The sequence below is a fragment of the Ranitomeya imitator genome, chromosome 10 (genome assembly GCF_032444005.1).
Source record: "Ranitomeya imitator isolate aRanImi1 chromosome 10, aRanImi1.pri, whole genome shotgun sequence".
Taxonomy (NCBI): Eukaryota; Metazoa; Chordata; class Amphibia; order Anura; family Dendrobatidae; genus Ranitomeya; species Ranitomeya imitator.
In genome coordinates, this window is record NC_091291.1 from 60,648,842 (window position 1) to 60,669,750 (window position 20,909).

A 20,909-nucleotide genomic window follows, 5' to 3' on the forward strand; every position below is an offset into this window, starting at 1 on the left:
AGAGTGTAGGGTATAGAGTGTAGGGTATAGAGTATAGAGAGTAGGGTATAGAGTGTAGGGTATAGAGTGCAGGGTATAGAGTGTAGAGTGTAGGGTATAGAGTGTAGGGTATAGAGTGTATGGTATACAGTGTAGAGTGTAGAGTGTAGGGTATAGAGTGTATAGTGTAGGGTATAGAGTGTAGGGTCTAGAGAGTAGGGTATAGAGTGTATTGTATAGAGTGTAGGGTATAGAGTGCAGAGTGTAGGTTATAGAGTGTAGGGTATAAAGTGTAGGGTGTAGGGTACAGAGTGTAGGGTATAGAGTGTAGGGTATAGAGTGTAGGGTATAGAGTGTAGAGTGTAGAGTGTAGGGTATAGAGTGTAGGGAATAGAGTGTAGGGTATAGAGTGTAGAGTGTAGGGTATAGAGTGTAGGGTATAGAGTGTAAAGTGTAGAGTGTAGGGTATAAAGTGTAGACTGTAGGGTATAGAGTGTAGGGCATAGAGCGTAGGGTGTAGGTTATAGAGTGTAGGGTATAGAGTGTAGGGTGTAGAGTGTATGGTATAGAGTGTATGGTATAGAGTGTAGGGTGTAGAGTGTAGGGTGTAGAGTGTAGGGTATAGAGTGTAGGGTATAGAGTGTAGAGTGTAGGGTATAGAGTGTAGGGTATAGAGTGTAAAGTGTAGAGTGTAGGGTATAGAGTGTAGAGTGTAGGGTATAGAGTGTAGGGTATAGAGTGTATGGAATAGAGTGTAGGGTATAGAGTGTAGACTGTAGGGTATAGAGTGTAGGGTATAGAGCGTAGGGTGTAGGGTATAGAGTGTAGGGTGTAAAGTGTAGGGTATAGAGTGTAGAGTGTAGGGATTAGAGTGTAGGGTATAGAGTGTAGGGTATAGAGTGTATGGTATAGAGTGTACGGTGTAGAGTGTAGGGTATAGAGTGTAGGGTATAGAGTGTAGAGTGTAGGGTACAGAGTGTAGGGTATAGAGTGTAGGGTATGGAGTGTAGAGTGTAGGGTATAGAGTGTATGGTATAGAGTGTAGGGTATAGAGCGTAGAGTGTAGGGTATAGAGTGTAGGGTATAGAGTGTAGGGTATAGAGTGAAGGGTATAGAGTGTAGGGTATAGAGTGTAGAGTGTAGGGTATAGAGTGTAGAGTGTAGGGTATAGAGTGTAGGGTATAGAGTGTAGGGTATAGAGTGTAGGGTATAGAGTGAAGAGTGTAGGGTATAGAGTGTATGGTATAGAGTGTAGGGTATAGAGTGAAGGGTATAGAGTGTAGAGTGTAGGGATTCGAGTGTAGGGTATAGAGTGTAGTGTGTAGGGTATAGAGTGTAGGGTATAGAGTATAAAGTGTAGGGTATAGAGTGTAGGTTATAGAAGGCACGGTATAGAGTGCATGGAATAGAGTGTAGAGTGTGGGGTATAAATTGTAGTGTATAGAGTGTATTGTATAGAGTGTAGGGTATAGAGTGTAGGGTATAGAGTATAGGGTATAGAGTGTAGGGTATAGAGTGTAGAGTGTAGGGTATAGAGTGTAGGGTATAGAGTGTAGGGTGTATGGATTCGAGTGTAGGGTATAAAGTGTAGAGTGTAGGGTATAGAGTGTAGTGTATAGAGTATAGAGTGTAGGGTATAGAGTGTACGGTATAGAGTGTAGAGTGTAGGGTATAGAGTGTAGGGTATAGAGTTTTTGTTATAGAGTGTAGGGTATAGAGTGTAGAGTGTAGGGTATAGAGTGTAGAGTGTAGGGTATAGAGTGTAGAGTGTAGGGTATAGAGTGTAGGGAATAGAATGTAGGGTATAGAGTGTATGGAATAGAGTGTAGAGTGTAGGTTATAAAGTGTAGGGTATAGAGTGCATGGTATAGAGTGTATGGTATAGAGTGTAGGGTATAAAGTGTAGAGTGTAGGATATTGAGTGTAGGGTATAGGGTATAGAGTGTAGGGTATAGAGTGTAGGGTATAGAGTGTATGGAATAGAGTGTAGAGTGTAGGTTATAAAGTGTAGGGTATAGAGTGTAGAGTATAGAGTGTATGGTATAGAGTGTAGGGTATAAAGTGTAGAGTGTAGGGTATAGAGTGTAGGGTGTAGGGTATAGAGTGTAGGATATAGAGTGTAGGGTATAGAGTGTAGGGTATAGAGTGTAGGGTATAGAGTTTATGTTATATAGTGTAGGGTATAGAGTGTAGATTGTAGGGTATAGAGTGTAGAGTATAGAGTGTAGGGTATAGAGTGTATGGTATAGAGTGTAGAGTGTAGGGTATAGAGTGTAGAGTGTAGGGTATAGAGTGTAAAGTGTAGGGTATAGAGTGTAAAGTGTAGGGTAAAGAGTGTAGGGTATAGAGTATAAAGTGTAGGGTATAGAGTGTAGGTTATAGAGGGCACGGTATAGAGTGCATGGAATTGAGTGTAGAGTGTGGGGTATAAATTGTAGTGTATAGAGTGTATTGTATAGAGTGTAGGGTATAGAGTGTAGGGTATAGAGTATAGGGTATAGAGTGTAGGGTATAGAGTGTAGAGTGTAGGGTATAGAGTGTAGGGTATAGAGTGTAGGCTATAGAGTGTAGGGTGTATGGATTCGAGTGTAGAGTATAGAGTGTAGTGTGTAGGGTATAGAGTGTAGGGTATAGAGTGTAGGGTATAGAGTGTATGGAATAGAGTGTAGAGTGTAGAGTGTAGGGTATAAAGTGTAGGGTATAGAGTGTAGAGTATAGAGTGTAGAGTGTAGGGTATAGAGTGTAGGGTATAGAGTGTAGGGTATAGAGTGTAGGATATAGAGTGTAGGGTATAGAGTGTAGGGTATAGAGTGTAGAGTATAGAGTGTAGAGTGTAGGGTATAGAGTGTAGGGTATAGAGTGTAGGGTATAGAGTGTAGGATATAGAGTGTAGGGTTTAGAGTGTAGAGTGTAGGGTATAGAGTGAAGGGTATAGAGTGTAGGGTGTAGAGTGTAGGGTATAGAGTGTATGGCATAGAGTGTAGGGTATAGAGTGTAGGGTATAGAGTGTAGGGTATAGAGTGTAGAGTGTAGGCTATAGAGTGTAGAGTGTAGGGTATAGAGTGTAGGGTATAGAGTGTAGGGTATAAAGTGTAGGGTATAGAGTATAGAGTGTAGGGTATAGAGTGTATGGAATAGAGTGTAGGGTATAAAGTGTAGGGTATAGAGTGTAGGGTATAGAGTGTAGATTGTAGGGTATAGAGTGTAGGGTATAGAGTGTAGGGTATAGAGTGTAGGGTATAGAGTGTATGGTATAGAGTGTAGAGTATAGAGTGTAGGGTATAGAGTGTAGGGTATAGAGTGTAGGGTATAGAGTGTAGGGTTTAGAGTGTAGAGTGTAGGGTATAGAGTGAAGGGTATAGAGTGTAGGGTATAGAGTGAAGAGTGTAGGGTATAGAGTGTATGGCATAGAGTGTAGGGTATAGAGTGTAGGGTTTAGAATGTAGGGTATAGAGTGTAGAGTGTAGGGTATAGAGTGTAGGGTATAGAGTGTACGGTATAGAGTGTAGGGTATAGAGTGTAGAGTGTAGGGTATAGAGTGTAGAGTGTAGGGTATAGAGTGTAGGGTATAGAGGGTAGGGTATAGAGTGTATGGAATAGAGTGTAGAGTGTAGGGTATAATGTGTAGGGTATAGAGTGTATGGTATAGAGTGTAGGGTATAGAGTGTATGGTATAGAGTGTAGGGTATAGAGTGTAGAGTGTAGGGTATAGAGTGTAGGGTATAGAGTATAGAGTGTAGGGTATAGAGTGTAGGGTATAGAGTGTAGAGTGTATGGATTCGAGTGTAGGGTATAGAGTGTAGAGTGTAGGGTATAGAGTGTAGGGTATAGAGTATAGAGAGTAGGGTATAGAGTGTAGGGTATAGAGTGTAGGGTATAGAGTGTAGAGTGTAGGGTATAGAGTGTAGGGTATAGAGTGTATGGTATACAGTGTAGAGTGTAGAGTGTAGGGTATAGAGTGTATAGTGTAGGGTATAGAGTGTAGGGTCTAGAGAGTAGGGTATAGAGTGTATTGTATAGAGTGTAGGGTATAGAGTGCAGAGTGTAGGTTATAGAGTGTAGGGTATAAAGTGTAGGGTGTAGGGTACAGAGTGTAGGGTATAGAGTGTAGGGTATAGAGTGTAGGGTATAGAGTGTGGAGTGTAGAGTGTAGGGTATAGAGTGTAGGGAATAGAGTGTAGGGTATAGAGTGTAGAGTGTAGGGTATAGAGTGTAGGGTATAGAGTGTAAAGTGTAGAGTGTAGGGTATAAAGTGTAGACTGTAGGGTATAGAGTGTAGGGCATAGAGCGTAGGGTGTAGGTTATAGAGTGTAGGGTATAGAGTGTAGGGTGTAGAGTGTATGGTATAGAGTGTATGGTATAGAGTGTAGGGTGTAGAGTGTAGGGTGTAGAGTGTAGGGTATAGAGTGTAGGGTATAGAGTGTAGAGTGTAGGGTATAGAGTGTAGGGTATAGAGTGTAGAGTGTAGGGTATAGAGTGTAGAGTGTAGGGTATAGAGTGTAGGGTATAGAGTGTATGGAATAGAGTGTAGGGTATAGAGTGTAGACTGTAGGGTATAGAGTGTAGGGTATAGAGCGTAGGGTGTAGGGTATAGAGTGTAGGGTGTAAAGTGTAGGGTATAGAGTGTAGAGTGTAGGGATTAGAGTGTAGGGTATAGAGTGTAGGGTATAGAGTGTATGGTATAGAGTGTACGGTGTAGAGTGTAGGGTATAGAGTGTAGGGTATAGAGTGTAGAGTGTAGGGTACAGAGTGTAGGGTATAGAGTGTAGGGTATGGAGTGTAGAGTGTAGGGTATAGAGTGTATGGTATAGAGTGTAGGGTATAGAGCGTAGAGTGTAGGGTATAGAGTGTAGGGTATAGAGTGTAGGGTATAGAGTGAAGGGTATAGAGTGTAGAGTGTAGGGTATAGAGTGTAGAGTGTAGGGTATAGAGTGTAGGGTATAGAGTGTAGGGTATAGAGTGTAGGGTATAGAGTGAAGAGTGTAGGGTATAGAGTGTATGGTATAGAGTGTAGGGTATAGAGTGAAGGGTATAGAGTGTAGAGTGTAGGGATTCGAGTGTAGGGTATAGAGTGTAGTGTGTAGGGTATAGAGTGTAGGGTATAGAGTATAAAGTGTAGGGTATAGAGTGTAGGTTATAGAAGGCACGGTATAGAGTGCATGGAATAGAGTGTAGAGTGTGGGGTATAAATTGTAGTGTATAGAGTGTATTGTATAGAGTGTAGGGTATAGAGTGTAGGGTATAGAGTATAGGGTATAGAGTGTAGGGTATAGAGTGTAGAGTGTAGGGTATAGAGTGTAGGGTATAGAGTGTAGGCTATAGAGTGTAGGGTGTATGGATTCGAGTGTAGGGTATAAAGTGTAGAGTGTAGGGTATAGAGTGTAGTGTATAGAGTATAGAGTGTAGGGTATAGAGTGTACGGTATAGAGTGTAGAGTGTAGGGTATAGAGTGTAGGGTATAGAGTTTTTGTTATAGAGTGTAGGGTATAGAGTGTAGAGTGTAGGGTATAGAGTGTAGAGTGTAGGGTATAGAGTGTAGAGTGTAGGGTATAGAGTGTAGGGAATAGAATGTAGGGTATAGAGTGTATGGAATAGAGTGTAGAGTGTAGGTTATAAAGTGTAGGGTATAGAGTGCATGGTATAGAGTGTATGGTATAGAGTGTAGGGTATAAAGTGTAGAGTGTAGGATATTGAGTGTAGGGTATAGGGTATAGAGTGTAGGGTATAGAGTGTAGGGTATAGAGTGTATGGAATAGAGTGTAGAGTGTAGGTTATAAAGTGTAGGGTATAGAGTGTAGAGTATAGAGTGTATGGTATAGAGTGTAGGGTATAAAGTGTAGAGTGTAGGGTATAGAGTGTTTGGTGTAGGGTATAGAGTGTAGGATATAGAGTGTAGGGTATAGAGTGTAGGGTATAGAGTGTAGGGTATAGAATGTAGGGTATAGAGTGTAGAGTGTAGGGTATAGAGTGTAGGGTATAGAGTGTACGGTATAGAGTGTAGGGTATAGAGTGTAGAGTGTAGGGTATAGAGTGTAGAGTGTAGGGTATAGAGTGTAGGGTATAGAGGGTAGGGTATAGAGTGTATGGAATAGAGTGTAGAGTGTAGGGTATAATGTGTAGGGTATAGAGTGTATGGTATAGAGTGTAGGGTATAGAGTGTATGGTATAGAGTGTAGGGTATAGAGTGTAGAGTGTAGGGTATAGAGTGTAGGGTATAGAGTATAGAGTGTAGGGTATAGAGTGTAGGGTATAGAGTGTAGAGTGTATGGATTCGAGTGTAGGGTATAGAGTGTAGAGTGTAGGGTATAGAGTGTAGGGTATAGAGTATAGAGAGTAGGGTATAGAGTGTAGGGTATAGAGTGTAGAGTGTAGGGTATAGAGTGTAGGGTATAGAGTGTATGGTATACAGTGTAGAGTGTAGAGTGTAGGGTATAGAGTGTATAGTGTAGGGTATAGAGTGTAGGGTCTAGAGAGTAGGGTATAGAGTGTATTGTATAGAGTGTAGGGTATAGAGTGCAGAGTGTAGGTTATAGAGTGTAGGGTATAAAGTGTAGGGTGTAGGGTACAGAGTGTAGGGTATAGAGTGTAGGGTATAGAGTGTAGGGTATAGAGTGTAGAGTGTAGAGTGTAGGGTATAGAGTGTAGGGAATAGAGTGTAGGGTATAGAGTGTAGAGTGTAGGGTATAGAGTGTAGGGTATAGAGTGTAAAGTGTAGAGTGTAGGGTATAAAGTGTAGACTGTAGGGTATAGAGTGTAGGGCATAGAGCGTAGGGTGTAGGTTATAGAGTGTAGGGTATAGAGTGTAGGGTGTAGAGTGTATGGTATAGAGTGTATGGTATAGAGTGTAGGGTGTAGAGTGTAGGGTGTAGAGTGTAGGGTATAGAGTGTAGGGTATAGAGTGTAGAGTGTAGGGTATAGAGTGTAGGGTATAGAGTGTAAAGTGTAGAGTGTAGGGTATAGAGTGTAGAGTGTAGGGTATAGAGTGTAGGGTATAGAGTGTATGGAATAGAGTGTAGGGTATAGAGTGTAGACTGTAGGGTATAGAGTGTAGGGTATAGAGCGTAGGGTGTAGGGTATAGAGTGTAGGGTGTAAAGTGTAGGGTATAGAGTGTAGAGTGTAGGGATTAGAGTGTAGGGTATAGAGTGTAGGGTATAGAGTGTATGGTATAGAGTGTACGGTGTAGAGTGTAGGGTATAGAGTGTAGGGTATAGAGTGTAGAGTGTAGGGTACAGAGTGTAGGGTATAGAGTGTAGGGTATGGAGTGTAGAGTGTAGGGTATAGAGTGTATGGTATAGAGTGTAGGGTATAGAGCGTAGAGTGTAGGGTATAGAGTGTAGGGTATAGAGTGTAGGGTATATAGTGAAGGGTATAGAGTGTAGGGTATAGAGTGTAGAGTGTAGGGTATAGAGTGTAGAGTGTAGGGTATAGAGTGTAGGGTATAGAGTGTAGGGTATAGAGTGTAGGGTATAGAGTGAAGAGTGTAGGGTATAGAGTGTATGGTATAGAGTGTAGGGTATAGAGTGAAGGGTATAGAGTGTAGAGTGTAGGGATTCGAGTGTAGGGTATAGAGTGTAGTGTGTAGGGTATAGAGTGTAGGGTATAGAGTATAAAGTGTAGGGTATAGAGTGTAGGTTATAGAAGGCACGGTATAGAGTGCATGGAATAGAGTGTAGAGTGTGGGGTATAAATTGTAGTGTATAGAGTGTATTGTATAGAGTGTAGGGTATAGAGTGTAGGGTATAGAGTATAGGGTATAGTGTGTAGGGTATAGAGTGTAGAGTGTAGGGTATAGAGTGTAGGGTATAGAGTGTAGGCTATAGAGTGTAGGGTGTATGGATTCGAGTGTAGGGTATAAAGTGTAGAGTGTAGGGTATAGAGTGTAGTGTATAGAGTATAGAGTGTAGGGTATAGAGTGTACGGTATAGAGTGTAGAGTGTAGGGTATAGAGTGTAGGGTATAGAGTTTTTGTTATAGAGTGTAGGGTATAGAGTGTAGAGTGTAGGGTATAGAGTGTAGAGTGTAGGGTATAGAGTGTAGAGTGTAGGGTATAGAGTGTAGGGAATAGAATGTAGGGTATAGAGTGTATGAAATAGAGTGTAGAGTGTAGGTTATAAAGTGTAGGGTATAGAGTGCATGGTATAGAGTGTATGGTATAGAGTGTAGGGTATAAAGTGTAGAGTGTAGGATATTGAGTGTAGGGTATAGGGTATAGAGTGTAGGGTATAGAGTGTAGGGTATAGAGTGTATGGAATAGAGTGTAGAGTGTAGGTTATAAAGTGTAGGGTATAGAGTGTAGAGTATAGAGTGTATGGTATAGAGTGTAGGGTATAAAGTGTAGAGTGTAGGGTATAGAGTGTAGGGTGTAGGGTATAGAGTGTAGGATATAGAGTGTAGGGTATAGAGTGTAGGGTATAGAGTGTAGGGTATAGAGTTTATGTTATATAGTGTAGGGTATAGAGTGTAGATTGTAGGGTATAGAGTGTAGAGTATAGAGTGTAGGGTATAGAGTGTATGGTATAGAGTGTAGAGTGTAGGGTATAGAGTGTAGAGTGTAGGGTATAGAGTGTAAAGTGTAGGGTATAGAGTGTAAAGTGTAGGGTAAAGAGTGTAGGGTATACATAGTAACATAGTAACATAGTTAGTAAGGCCGAAAAAAGACATTTGTCCATCCAGTTCAGCCTATATTCCATCATAATAAATTCCCAGATCTACGTCCTTCTACAGAACCTAATAATTGTATGATACAATATTGTTCTGCTCCAGGAAGACATCCAGGCCTCTCTTGAACCCCTCGACTGAGTTCGCCATCACCACCTCCTCAGGCAAGCAATTCCAGATTCTCACTGCCCTAACAGTAAAGAATCCTCTTCTATGTTGGTGGAAAAACCTTCTCTCCTCCAGACGCAAAGAATGCCCCCTTGTGCCCGTCACCTTCCTTGGTATAAACAGATCCTCAGCGAGATATTTGTATTGTCCCCTTATATACTTATACATGGTTATTAGATCGCCCCTCAGTCGTCTTTTTTCTAGACTAAATAATCCTAATTTCGCTAATCTATCTGGGTATTGTAGTTCTCCCATCCCCTTTATTAATTTTGTTGCCCTCCTTTGTACTCTCTCTAGTTCCATTATATCCTTCCTGAGCACCGGTGCCCAAAACTGGACACAGTACTCCATGTGCGGTCTAACTAGGGATTTGTACAGAGGCAGTATAATGCTCTCATCATGTGTATCCAGACCTCTTTTAATGCACCCCATGATCCTGTTTGCCTTGGCAGCTGCTGCCTGGCACTGGCTGCTCCAGGTAAGTTTATCATTAACTAGGATCCCCAAGTCCTTCTCCCTGTCAGATTTACCCAGTGGTTTCCCGTTCAGTGTGTAATGGTGATATTGATTCCCTCTTCCCATGTGTATAACCTTACATTTATCATTGTTAAACCTCATCTGCCACCTTTCAGCCCAAGTTTCCAACTTATCCAGATCCATCTGTAGCAGAATACTATCTTCTCTTGTATTAACTGCTTTACATAGTTTTGTATCATCTGCAAATATCGATATTTTACTGTGTAAACCTTCTACCAGATCATTAATGAATATGTTGAAGAGAACAGGTCCCAATACTGACCCCTGCGGTACCCCACTGGTCACAGCGACCCAGTTAGAGACTATACCATTTATAACCACCCTCTGCTTTCTATCACTAAGCCAGTTACTAACCCATTTACACACATTTTCCCCCAGACCAAGCATTCTCATTTTGTGTACCAACCTCTTGTGCGGCACGGTATCAAACGCTTTGGAAAAATCGAGATATACCACGTCCAATGACTCACCGTGGTCCAGTCTATAGCTTACCTCTTCATAAAAACTGATTAGATTGGTTTGACAGGAGCGATTTCTCATAAACCCATGCTGATATGGAGTTAAACAGTTATTCTCATTGAGATAATCCAGAATAACATCCCTCAGAAACCCTTCAAATATTTTACCAACAATAGAGGTTAGACTTACTGGCCTATAATTTCCAGGTTCACTTTTAGAGCCCTTTTTGAATATTGGCACCACATTTGCTATGCGCCAGTCCTGCGGAACAGACCCTGTCGCTATAGAGTCACTAAAAATAAGAAATAATGGTTTATCTATTACATTACTTAGTTCTCTTAGTACTCGTGGGTGTATGCCATCCGGACCCGGAGATTTATCTATTTTAATCTTATTTAGCCGGTTTCGCACCTCTTCTTGGGTTAGATTGGTGACCCTTAATATAGGGTTTTCATTGTTTCTTGGGATTTCAACTAGCATTTCATTTTCCACCGTGAATACCGTGGAGAAGAAGGTGTTTAATATGTTAGCTTTTTCCTCGTCATCTACAACCATTCTTTCCTCACTATTTTTTAAGGGGCCTACATTTTCAGTTTTTATTCTTTTACTATTGATATAGTTGAAGAACAGTTTGGGATTAGTTTTACTCTCCTTAGCAATGTGCTTCTCTGTTTCCTTTTTGGCAGCTTTAATTAGTTTTTTAGATAAAGTATTTTTCTTCCTATAGTTTTTTAGAGCTTCAATGGTGCCATCCTGCTTTAGTAGTGCAAATGCTTTCTTTTTACTGTTAATTGCCTGTCTTACTTCTTTGTTTAGCCACATTGGGTTTTTCCTATTTCTAGTCCTTTTATTCCCACAAGGTATAAACCGCTTACACTGCCTATTTAGGATGTTCTTAAACATTTCCCATTTATTATCTGTATTCTCATTTCTGAGGTATATTGTCCCAGTTTACCAGATTAAGGGCATCTCTAAGCTGTTCAAACTTTGCCTTCCTAAAGTTCAATGTTTTTGTGACTCCCTGACAAGTCCCCCTAGTGAAAGACAGGTGAAACTGCACAATATTGTGGTCGCTATTTCCTAAATGCCCAACCACCTGCAGATTTGTTATTCTGTCAGGTCTATTAGATAGTATTAGGTCTAAAAGTGCTGCTCCTCTGGTTGGATTCTGCACCAATTGTGAAAGATAATTTTCTTGGTTATTAGCAGAAACCTGTTGCCTTTATGGGTTTCACAGGTTTCTGTTTCCCAGTTAATATCCGGGTAGTTAAAGTCCCCCATAACCAGGACCTCATTATGGGTTGCAGCTTCATCTATCTGCTTTAGAAGTAGACTTTCCATGCTTTCTGTTATATTTGGGGGTTTGTAACAGACCCCAATGAGAATTTTGTTACCATTTTTCCCTCCATGAATTTCAACCCATATGGACTCGACATCCTCATTCCCTTCGCTAATATCCTCCCTTAAAGTGGACTTTAGACAAGATCCTTGCAGATTGTCGGTAGGTCCTTCCTTGCCGTGTCATTGGTGCCAACATGTATCAGAAGAAATGGGTGGACGTCCTTGGAGCTGAAGAGCTTTGGTATCCTATCGGTCACATCCTTGATCATCGCACCTGGAAGGCAGCATACTTCTCTTGCAGTTATGTCCGGTCTGCAGATGGCTGCTTCGGTGCCTCTCAGTAGTGAGTCTCCCACCACCACCACTCTTCGTTGCTTCTTGGCTGTACTTTTTGCTGTCACTTGTTGCTGTGTGCCCTTTTCTTTTTTGCTTGCTGGTATTGCTTCATTCTTAGGTGTGCCATCTTCATCCTCTACAAAGATTTGATATCGGTTCTTCAGTTGTGTGGTTGGTGATTTCTCCATGGTCTTCTTGCTTCTTTTGGTCACATGCTTCCACTCATCTGCTTTTGGAGGTTCTCTGACACTTTTTGCACCTTCTGTGACCAGTAGAGATGCTTCTGTTCTGTCTAGAAAGTCTTCATTCTCTTTGATGAGTTTCAAAGTTGCTATTCTTTCTTCCAGACCCCGCACCTTTTCTTCTAAAAGGGCCACTAGTCTACACTTCTGACAGGTGAAATTGGATTCTTCTTCTGGTCGATCTGTGAACATGTAGCACATGCTGCAGCTCACCATGTAGGTTGTCACATCTGCCATGTTGCTCCTAGATCCTGCTGACTTGCTGTGTGTTTTCCTTCTTGTGTAATCTACTCAGCCAAGCTCTCTTGCAATAATGTCCTACAGGCAAAAAGGCCGTAAGGCGCGCGGTTTGGTGATGCTTTCGAAGCAGCTGGTCCCGGCTGTACCCAACGATCTTCTAGCTTAGGGAGACTTCGCTTCTCCCAGAAGGCACCTGGAATATGCAAATTAGCCTCCTGAAGCTTGAATCCCTGGTTTGGTGATGCTTTCGAAGCAGCTGGTCCCGGCTGTACCCAACGATCTTCTAGCTTAGGGAGACTTCGCTTCTCCCAGAAGGCACCTGGAATATGCAAATTAGCCTCCTGAAGCTTGAATCCCTGGTTTGGTGATGCTTTCGAAGCAGCTGGTCCCGGCTGTACCCAACGATCTTCTAGCTTAGGGAGACTTCGCTTCTCCCTGAAGGCACCTGGAATATGCAAATTAGCCTCCTGAAGCTTGAATCCCTGGTTTGGTGATGCTTTCGAAGCAGCTGGTCCCGGCTGTACCCAACGATCTTCTAGCTTAGGGAGACTTCGCTTCTCCCAGAAGGCACCTGGAATATGCAAATTAGCCTCCCGAAGCTTGAATCCCTGGTTTGGTGATGCTTTCGAAGCAGCTGGTCCCGGCTGTACCCAACGATCTTCTAGCTTAGGGAGACTTCGCTTCTCCCAGAAGGCACCTGGAATATGCAAATTAGCCTCCTGAAGCTTGAATCCCTGGTTTGAGTATAAAGGGTATATATATGGGTATAGAGTATAAAGTGTAGGGTATAGAGTGTAGGTTATAGAGGGCACGGTATAGAGTGCATGGAATAGAGTGTAGAGTGTGGGGTATAAATTGTAGTGTATAGAGTGTATTGTATAGAGTGTAGGGTATAGAGTGTAGGGTATAGAGTATAGGGTATAGAGTGTAGGGTATAGAGTGTAGAGTGTAGGGTATAGAGTGTAGGGTATAGAGTGTAGGCTATAGAGTGTAGGGTGTATGGATTCGAGTGTAGAGTATAGAGTGTAGTGTGTAGGGTATAGAGTGTAGGGTATAGAGTGTAGGGTATAGAGTGTATGGAATAGAGTGTAGAGTGTAGAGTGTAGGGTATAAAGTGTAGGGTATAGAGTGTAGGGTATAGAGTGTAGATTGTAGGGTATAGAGTGTAGGGTATAGAGTGTAGGGTATAGAGTGTAGAGTATAGAGTGTAGAGTGTAGGGTATAGAGTGTAGGGTATAGAGTGTAGGGTATAGAGTGTAGGATATAGAGTGTAGGGTTTAGAGTGTAGAGTGTAGGGTATAGAGTGAAGGGTATAGAGTGTAGGGTGTAGAGTGTAGGGTATAGAGTGTATGGCATAGAGTGTAGGGTATAGAGTGTAGGGTATAGAGTGTAGGGTATAGAGTGTAGAGTGTAGGGTATAGAGTGTAGAGTGTAGGGTATAGAGTGTAGGGTATAGAGTGTAGGGTATAAAGTGTAGGGTATAGAGTATAGAGTGTAGGGTATAGAGTGTATGGAATAGAGTGTAGGGTATAAAGTGTAGGGTATAGAGTGTAGGGTATAGAGTGTAGATTGTAGGGTATAGAGTGTAGGGTATAGAGTGTAGGGTATAGAGTGTAGGGTATAGAGTGTATGGTATAGAGTGTAGAGTATAGAGTGTAGGGTATAGAGTGTAGGGTATAGAGTGTAGGGTATAGAGTGTAGGGTTTAGAGTGTAGAGTGTAGGGTATAGAGTGAAGGGTATAGAGTGTAGGGTATAGAGTGAATAGTGTAGGGTATAGAGTGTATGGCATAGAGTGTAGGGTATAGAGTGTAGGGTATAGAATGTAGGGTATAGAGTGTAGAGTGTAGGGTATAGAGTGTAGGGTATAGAGTGTAGGGTATAGAGTGTAGGGTATAGAGTGTAGAGTGTAGGGTATAGAGTGTAGAGTGTAGGGTATAGAGTGTAGGGTATAGAGGGTAGGGTATAGAGTGTATGGAATAGAGTGTAGAGTGTAGGGTATAATGTGTAGGGTATAGAGTGTATGGTATAGAGTGTAGGGTATAGAGTGTATGGTATAGAGTGTAGGGTATAGAGTGTAGAGTGTAGGGTATAGAGTGTAGGGTATAGAGTATAGAGTGTAGGGTATAGAGTGTAGGGTATAGAGTGTAGAGTGTATGGATTCGAGTGTAGGGTATAGAGTGTAGAGTGTAGGGTATAGAGTGTAGGGTATAGAGTATAGAGAGTAGGGTATAGAGTGTAGGGTATAGAGTGTAGGGTATAGAGTGTAGAGTGTAGGGTATAGAGTGTAGGGTATAGAGTGTATGGTATACAGTGTAGAGTGTAGAGTGTAGGGTATAGAGTGTATAGTGTAGGGTATAGAGTGTAGGGTCTAGAGAGTAGGGTATAGAGTGTATTGTATAGAGTGTAGGGTATAGAGTGCAGAGTGTAGGTTATAGAGTGTAGGGTATAAAGTGTAGGGTGTAGGGTACAGAGTGTAGGGTATAGAGTGTAGGGTATAGAGTGTAGGGTATAGAGTGTAGAGTGTAGAGTGTAGGGTATAGAGTGTAGGGAATAGAGTGTAGGGTATAGAGTGTAGAGTGTAGGGTATAGAGTGTAGGGTATAGAGTGTAAAGTGTAGAGTGTAGAGTATAAAGTGTAGACTGTAGGGTATAGAGTGTAGGGCATAGAGCGTAGGGTGTAGGGTATAGAGTGTAGGGTATAGAGTGTAGGGTGTAGAGTGTATGGTATAGAGTGTATGGTATAGAGTGTAGGGTGTAGAGTGTAGGGTGTAGAGTGTAGGGTATAGAGTGTAGGGTATAGAGTGTAGAGTATAGAGTGTAGGGTATAGAGTGTAGAGTGTAGAGTGTAGGGTATAGAGTGTAGGGTATAGAGTGTAGGGTATAGAGTGTAGAGTGTAGGGTATAGAGTGTAGGGTATAGAGTGTAAAGTGTAGAGTGTAGGGTATAGAGTGTAGAGTGTAGGGTATAGAGTGTAGGGTATAGAGTGTATGGAATAGAGTGTAGGGTATAGAGTGTAGACTGTAGGGTATAGAGTGTAGGGTATAGAGCGTAGGGTGTAGGGTATAGAGTGTAGGGTGTAAAGTGTAGGGTATAGAGTGTAGAGTGTAGGGATTAGAGTGTAGGGTATAGAGTGTAGGGTATAGAGTGTATGGTATAGAGTGTACGGTGTAGAGTGTAGGGTATAGAGTATAGGGTATAGAGTGTAGAGTGTAGGGTATAGAGTGTAGGGTATGGAGTGTAGAGTGTAGGGTATAGAGTGTATGGTATAGAGTGTAGGGTATAGAGCGTAGAGTGTAGGGTATAGAGTGTAGGGTATAGAGTGTAGGGTATAGAGTGAAGGGTATAGAGTGTAGGGTATAGAGTGTAGAGTGTAGGGTATAGAGTGTAGAGTGTAGGGTATAGAGTGTAGGGTATAGAGTGTAGGGTATAGAGTGTAGGGTATAGAGTGAAGAGTGTAGGGTATAGAGTGTATGGTATAGAGTGTAGGGTATAGAGTGAAGGGTATAGAGTGTAGAGTGTAGGGATTCGAGTGTAGGGTATAGAGTGTAGTGTGTAGGGTATAGAGTGTAGGGTATAGAGTATAAAGTGTAGGGTATAGAGTGTAGGTTATAGAAGGCACGGTATAGAGTGCATGGAATAGAGTGTAGAGTGTGGGGTATAAATTGTAGTGTATAGAGTGTATTGTATAGAGTGTAGGGTATAGAGTGTAGGGTATAGAGTATAGGGTATAGAGTGTAGGGTATAGAGTGTAGAGTGTAGGGTATAGAGTGTAGGGTATAGAGTGTAGGCTATAGAGTGTAGGGTGTATGGATTCGAGTGTAGGGTATAAAGTGTAGAGTGTAGGGTATAGAGTGTAGTGTATAGAGTATAGAGTGTAGGGTATAGAGTGTACGGTATAGAGTGTAGAGTGTAGGGTATAGAGTGTAGGGTATAGAGTTTTTGTTATAGAGTGTAGGGTATAGAGTGTAGAGTGTAGGGTATAGAGTGTAGAGTGTAGGGTATAGAGTGTAGAGTGTAGGGTATAGAGTGTAGGGAATAGAATGTAGGGTATAGAGTGTATGGAATAGAGTGTAGAGTGTAGGTTATAAAGTGTAGGGTATAGAGTGCATGGTATAGAGTGTATGGTATAGAGTGTAGGGTATAAAGTGTAGAGTGTAGGATATTGAGTGTAGGGTATAGGGTATAGAGTGTAGAGTATAGAGTGTAGGGTATAGAGTGTATGGAATAGAGTGTAGAGTGTAGGTTATAAAGTGTAGGGTATAGAGTGTAGAGTATAGAGTGTATGGTATAGAGTGTAGGGTATAAAGTGTAGAGTGTAGGGTATAGAGTGTAGGGTGTAGGGTATAGAGTGTAGGATATAGAGTGTAGGGTATAGAGTGTAGGGTATAGAGTGTAGGGTATAGAGTTTATGTTATATAGTGTAGGGTATAGAGTGTAGATTGTAGGGTATAGAGTGTAGAGTATAGAGTGTAGGGTATAGAGTGTATGGTATAGAGTGTAGAGTGTAGGGTATAGAGTGTAGAGTGTAGGGTATAGAGTGTAAAGTGTAGGGTATAGAGTGTAAAGTGTAGGGTAAAGAGTGTAGGGTATAGAGTGTAGGGTATAGAGTGTAGGGTATAGAGTGTAGGGTATAGAGTGAAGAGTGTAGGGTATGGAGTGTATGGTATAGAGTGTAGGGTATAGAGTGTAGGGTATAGAGTGTAGAGTATAGGGATTCGAGTGTAGGGTATAGAGTGTAGTGTGTAGGGTATAGAGTGTAGGGTATAGAGTATAGAGTGTAGGGTATAGAGTGTAGGTTATAGAGGGTAGGGTATAGAGTGTATGGAATAGAGTGTAGAGTGTGGGGTATATATTGTAGGGTATAGAGTGTATGGTATAGAGTGTAGGGTATAGAGTGTAGGGTATAGAGTGTAGGGTATAGAGTGTAGGGTATAGATTGTAGAGTGTAGGGTATAGAGTGTAGGGTATAGAGTGTAGGGTATAGAGTGTAGGGTGTATGGATTCGAGTGTAGGGTATAAAGTGTAGAGTGTAGGGTATAGAGTGTAGGGTATAGAGTATAGAGAGTAGGGTATAGAGTGTAGGGTATAGAGTGTAGGGTATAGAGTGTACGGTATAGAGTGTAGGGTATAGAGTGTAGGGTATAGAGTTTTTGTTATAGAGTGTAGGGTATAGAGTGTAGAGTGTAGGGTATAGAGTGTAGAGTGTAGGGTATAGAGTGTAGAGTGTAGGGTATAGAGTGTAGGGAATAGAGTGTAGGGTATAGAGTGTATGGAATAGAGTGTAGAGTGTAGGTTATAAAGTGTAGGGTATAGAGTGTAGGGTATAGAGTGTATGGTATAGAGTGTAGGGTATAAAGTGTAGAGTGTAGGGTATTGAGTGTAGGGTGTAGGGTATAGAGTGTAGGGTATAGAGTGTAGGGTATAGAGTGTAGGGTATAGAGTGTATGGAATAGAGTGTAGAATGTAGGTTATAAAGTGTAGGGTATAGAGTGTAGGGTATAAAGTGTAGAGTGTAGGGTATAGAGTGTAGGGTGTAGGGTATAGAGTGTAGGGTATAGAGTGTAGGATATAGAGTTTATGTTATAGAGTGTAGGGTATAGAGTGTAGATTGTAGGGTATAGAGTGTAGGGTATAGAGTGTAGGGTATAAAGTGTATGGTATAGAGTGAAGGGTATAGAGTGTAGAGTATAGAGTGTAGGGTATAGAGTGTAGAGTGTAGGGTATAGAGTGTAGAGTGTAGGGGATAGAGTGTAGGGTATAGAGTGTAGGGTATAGAGTGTAGGGTATAGAGTGTAGAGTGTAGGGATTTGAGTGTAGGGTATAGAGTGTAGTTATTAGGGTATAGAGTATAGGGTATAGAGTATAGAGTGTAGGGTATAGAGTGTATGGAATAGAGTGTAGAGTGTAGGGTATAAAGTGTAGGGTATAGAGTGTAGGGTATAGAGTGTAGATTGTAGGGTATAGAGTGTAGGGTATAGAGTGTAGGGTATAGAGTGTAGGGTATAGAGTGTATGGTATAGAGTGTAGGGTATAGAGTGTAGAGTAGAGTGTAGAGTGTAGGGTATAGAGTGTAGGGTATAGAGTGTAGGGTATAGAGTGTAGGGTATAGAGTGTAGAGTGTAGGGTATAGAGTGTATGTCATAGAGTGTAGGGTATAGAGTGTAGGGTATAGAGTGTAGAGTATAGAGTGTAGGGTATAGAGTGTAGAGTGTAGGGTATAGAGTGTATAGTGTAGGGGATAGAGTGTAGGGTATAGAGTGTAGAGTATAGAGTGTAGAGTGTAGGGATTCGAGTGTAGAGTATAGAGTGTAGTGTGTAGGATATAGAGTGTAGGTTATAGAGTATAGAGTGTAGTGTATAGAGTGTATGGAATAGAGTGTAGAGTGTAGGGTAAAAAGTGTAGGGTATAGAGTGTAGGGTATAGAGTGTATGGTATAGAGTGTAGGGTATAGAGTGTAGGGTATAGAGTGTAGAGTATAGGGATTCGAGTGTAGGGTATAGAGTGTAGTGTGTAGGGTATAGAGTGTAGGGTATAGAGTATAGAGTGTAGGGTATAGAGTGTAGGTTATAGAGGGTAGGGTATAGAGTGTATGGAATAGAGTGTAGAGTGTGGGGTATATATTGTAGGGTATAGAGTGTATGGTATAGAGTGTAGGGTATAGAGTGTAGGGTATAGAGTGTAGGGTATAGAGTGTAGGGTATAGATTGTAGAGTGTAGGGTATAGAGTGTAGGGTATAGAGTGTAGGGTATAGAGTGTAGGGTGTATGGATTCGAGTGTAGGGTATAAAGTGTAGAGTGTAGGGTATAGAGTGTAGGGTATAGAGTATAGAGAGTAGGGTATAGAGTGTAGGGTATAGAGTGTAGGGTATAGAGTGTACGGTATAGAGTGTAGGGTATAGCGTGTAGGGTATAGAGTTTTTGTTATAGAGTGTAGGGTATAGAGTGTAGAGTGTAGGGTATAGAGTGTAGAGTGTAGGGTATAGAGTGTAGAGTGTAGGGTATAGAGTGTAGGGAATAGAGTGTAGGGTATAGAGTGTATGGAATAGAGTGTAGAGTGTAGGTTATAAAGTGTAGGGTATAGAGTGTAGGGTATAGAGTGTATGGTATAGAGTGTAGGGTATAAAGTGTTGAGTGTAGGGTATTGAGTGTAGGGTGTAGGGTATAGAGTGTAGGGTATAGAGTGTAGGGTATAGAGTGTAGGGTATAGAGTGTATGGAATAGAGTGTAGAATGTAGGTTATAAAGTGTAGGGTATAGAGTGTAGGGTATAAAGTGTAGAGTGTAGGGTATAGAGTGTAGGGTGTAGGGTATAGAGTGTAGGGTATAGAGTGTAAGATATAGAGTTTATGTTATAGAGTGTAGGGTATAGAGTGTAGATTGTAGGGTATAGAGTGTAGGGTATAGAGTGTAGGGTATAAAGTGTATGGTATAGAGTGAAGGGTATAGAGTGTAGAGTATAGAGTGTAGGGTATAGAGTGTAGAGTGTAGGGTATAGAGTGTAGAGTGTAGGGGATAGAGTGTAGGGTATAGAGTGTAGGGTATAGAGTGTAGGGTATAGAGTGTAGAGTGTAGGGATTTGAGTGTAGGGTATAGAGTGTAGTTATTAGGGTATAGAGTATAGGGTATAGAGTATAGAGTGTAGGGTATAGAGTGTATGGAATAGAGTGTAGAGTGTAGGGTATAAAGTGTAGGGTATAGAGTGTAGGGTATAGAGTGTAGATTGTAGGGTATAGAGTGTAGGGTATAGAGTGTAGGGTATAGAGTGTAGGGTATAGAGTGTATGGTATAGAGTGTAGGGTATAGAGTGTAGAGTAGAGTGTAGAGTGTAGGGTATAGAGTGTAGGGTATAGAGTGTAGGGTATAGAGTGTAGGGTATAGAGTGTAGAGTGTAGGGTATAGAGTGTATGTCATAGAGTGTAGGGTATAGAGTGTAGGGTATAGAGTGTAGAGTATAGAGTGTAGGGTATAGAGTGTAGAGTGTAGGGTATAGAGTGTATAGTGTAGGGGATAGAGTGTAGGGTATAGAGTGTAGAGTATAGAGTGTAGAGTGTAGGGATTCGAGTGTAGAGTATAGAGTGTAGTGTGTAGGGTATAGAGTGTAGGTTATAGAGTATAGAGTGTAGTGTATAGAGTGTATGGAATAGAGTGTAGAGTGTAGGGTAAAAAGTGTAGGGTATAGAGTGTAGGGTATAGAGTGTAGGGTATAGAGTGTAGGGTATAGAGTGTAGGGTATAGAGTGTAGAGTGTAGGGTGTAGAGTGTAGGGTATAGAGTGTAGGGTATAGAGTGTAGGGTATAGAGTGTAGAGTGTAGAGTGTAGGGTATAGAGTGTAGAGTGTAGGGTATAGAGTGTAGGGTATAGAGGGTATGGTATAGAGTGTATGGAATAGAGTGTAGAGTGTAGGGTATAAAGTGTAGGGTATAGAGTGTATGGTATAGAGTGTAGGGTATAGAGTGTAGGGTATAGAGTGTAGGGTATAGAGTGTAGAGTGTAGGGTATAGAGTGTAGGGTATAGAGTATAGAGTGTAGGGTATAGAGTGTAGGGTATAGAGTGTAGGGTATAGAGTGTATGGAATAGAGTGTAGAGTGTAGGTTATAAAGTGTAGGGTATAGAGTGTAGGGTATAGAGTGTATGGTATAGAGTATAGGGTATAAAGTGTAGAGTGTAGAGTATTGAGTGTAGGGTGTAGGGTATAGAGTGTAGGGTATAGAGTGTATGGAATAGAGTGTAGAGTGTAGGTAATAAAAGTGTAGGGTATAGAGTGTAGGGTATAGAGTGTATGGTATAGAGTGTAGGGTATAAAGTGTAGAGTGTAGGGTATAGAGTGTAGGGTGTAGGGTATAGAGTGTAGGGTATAGAGTGTAGGGTATAGAGTGTAGGGTATAGAGTTTATGTTATGGAGTGTAGGATATAGAGTGTAGATTGTAGGGTATAGAGTGTAGGGTAT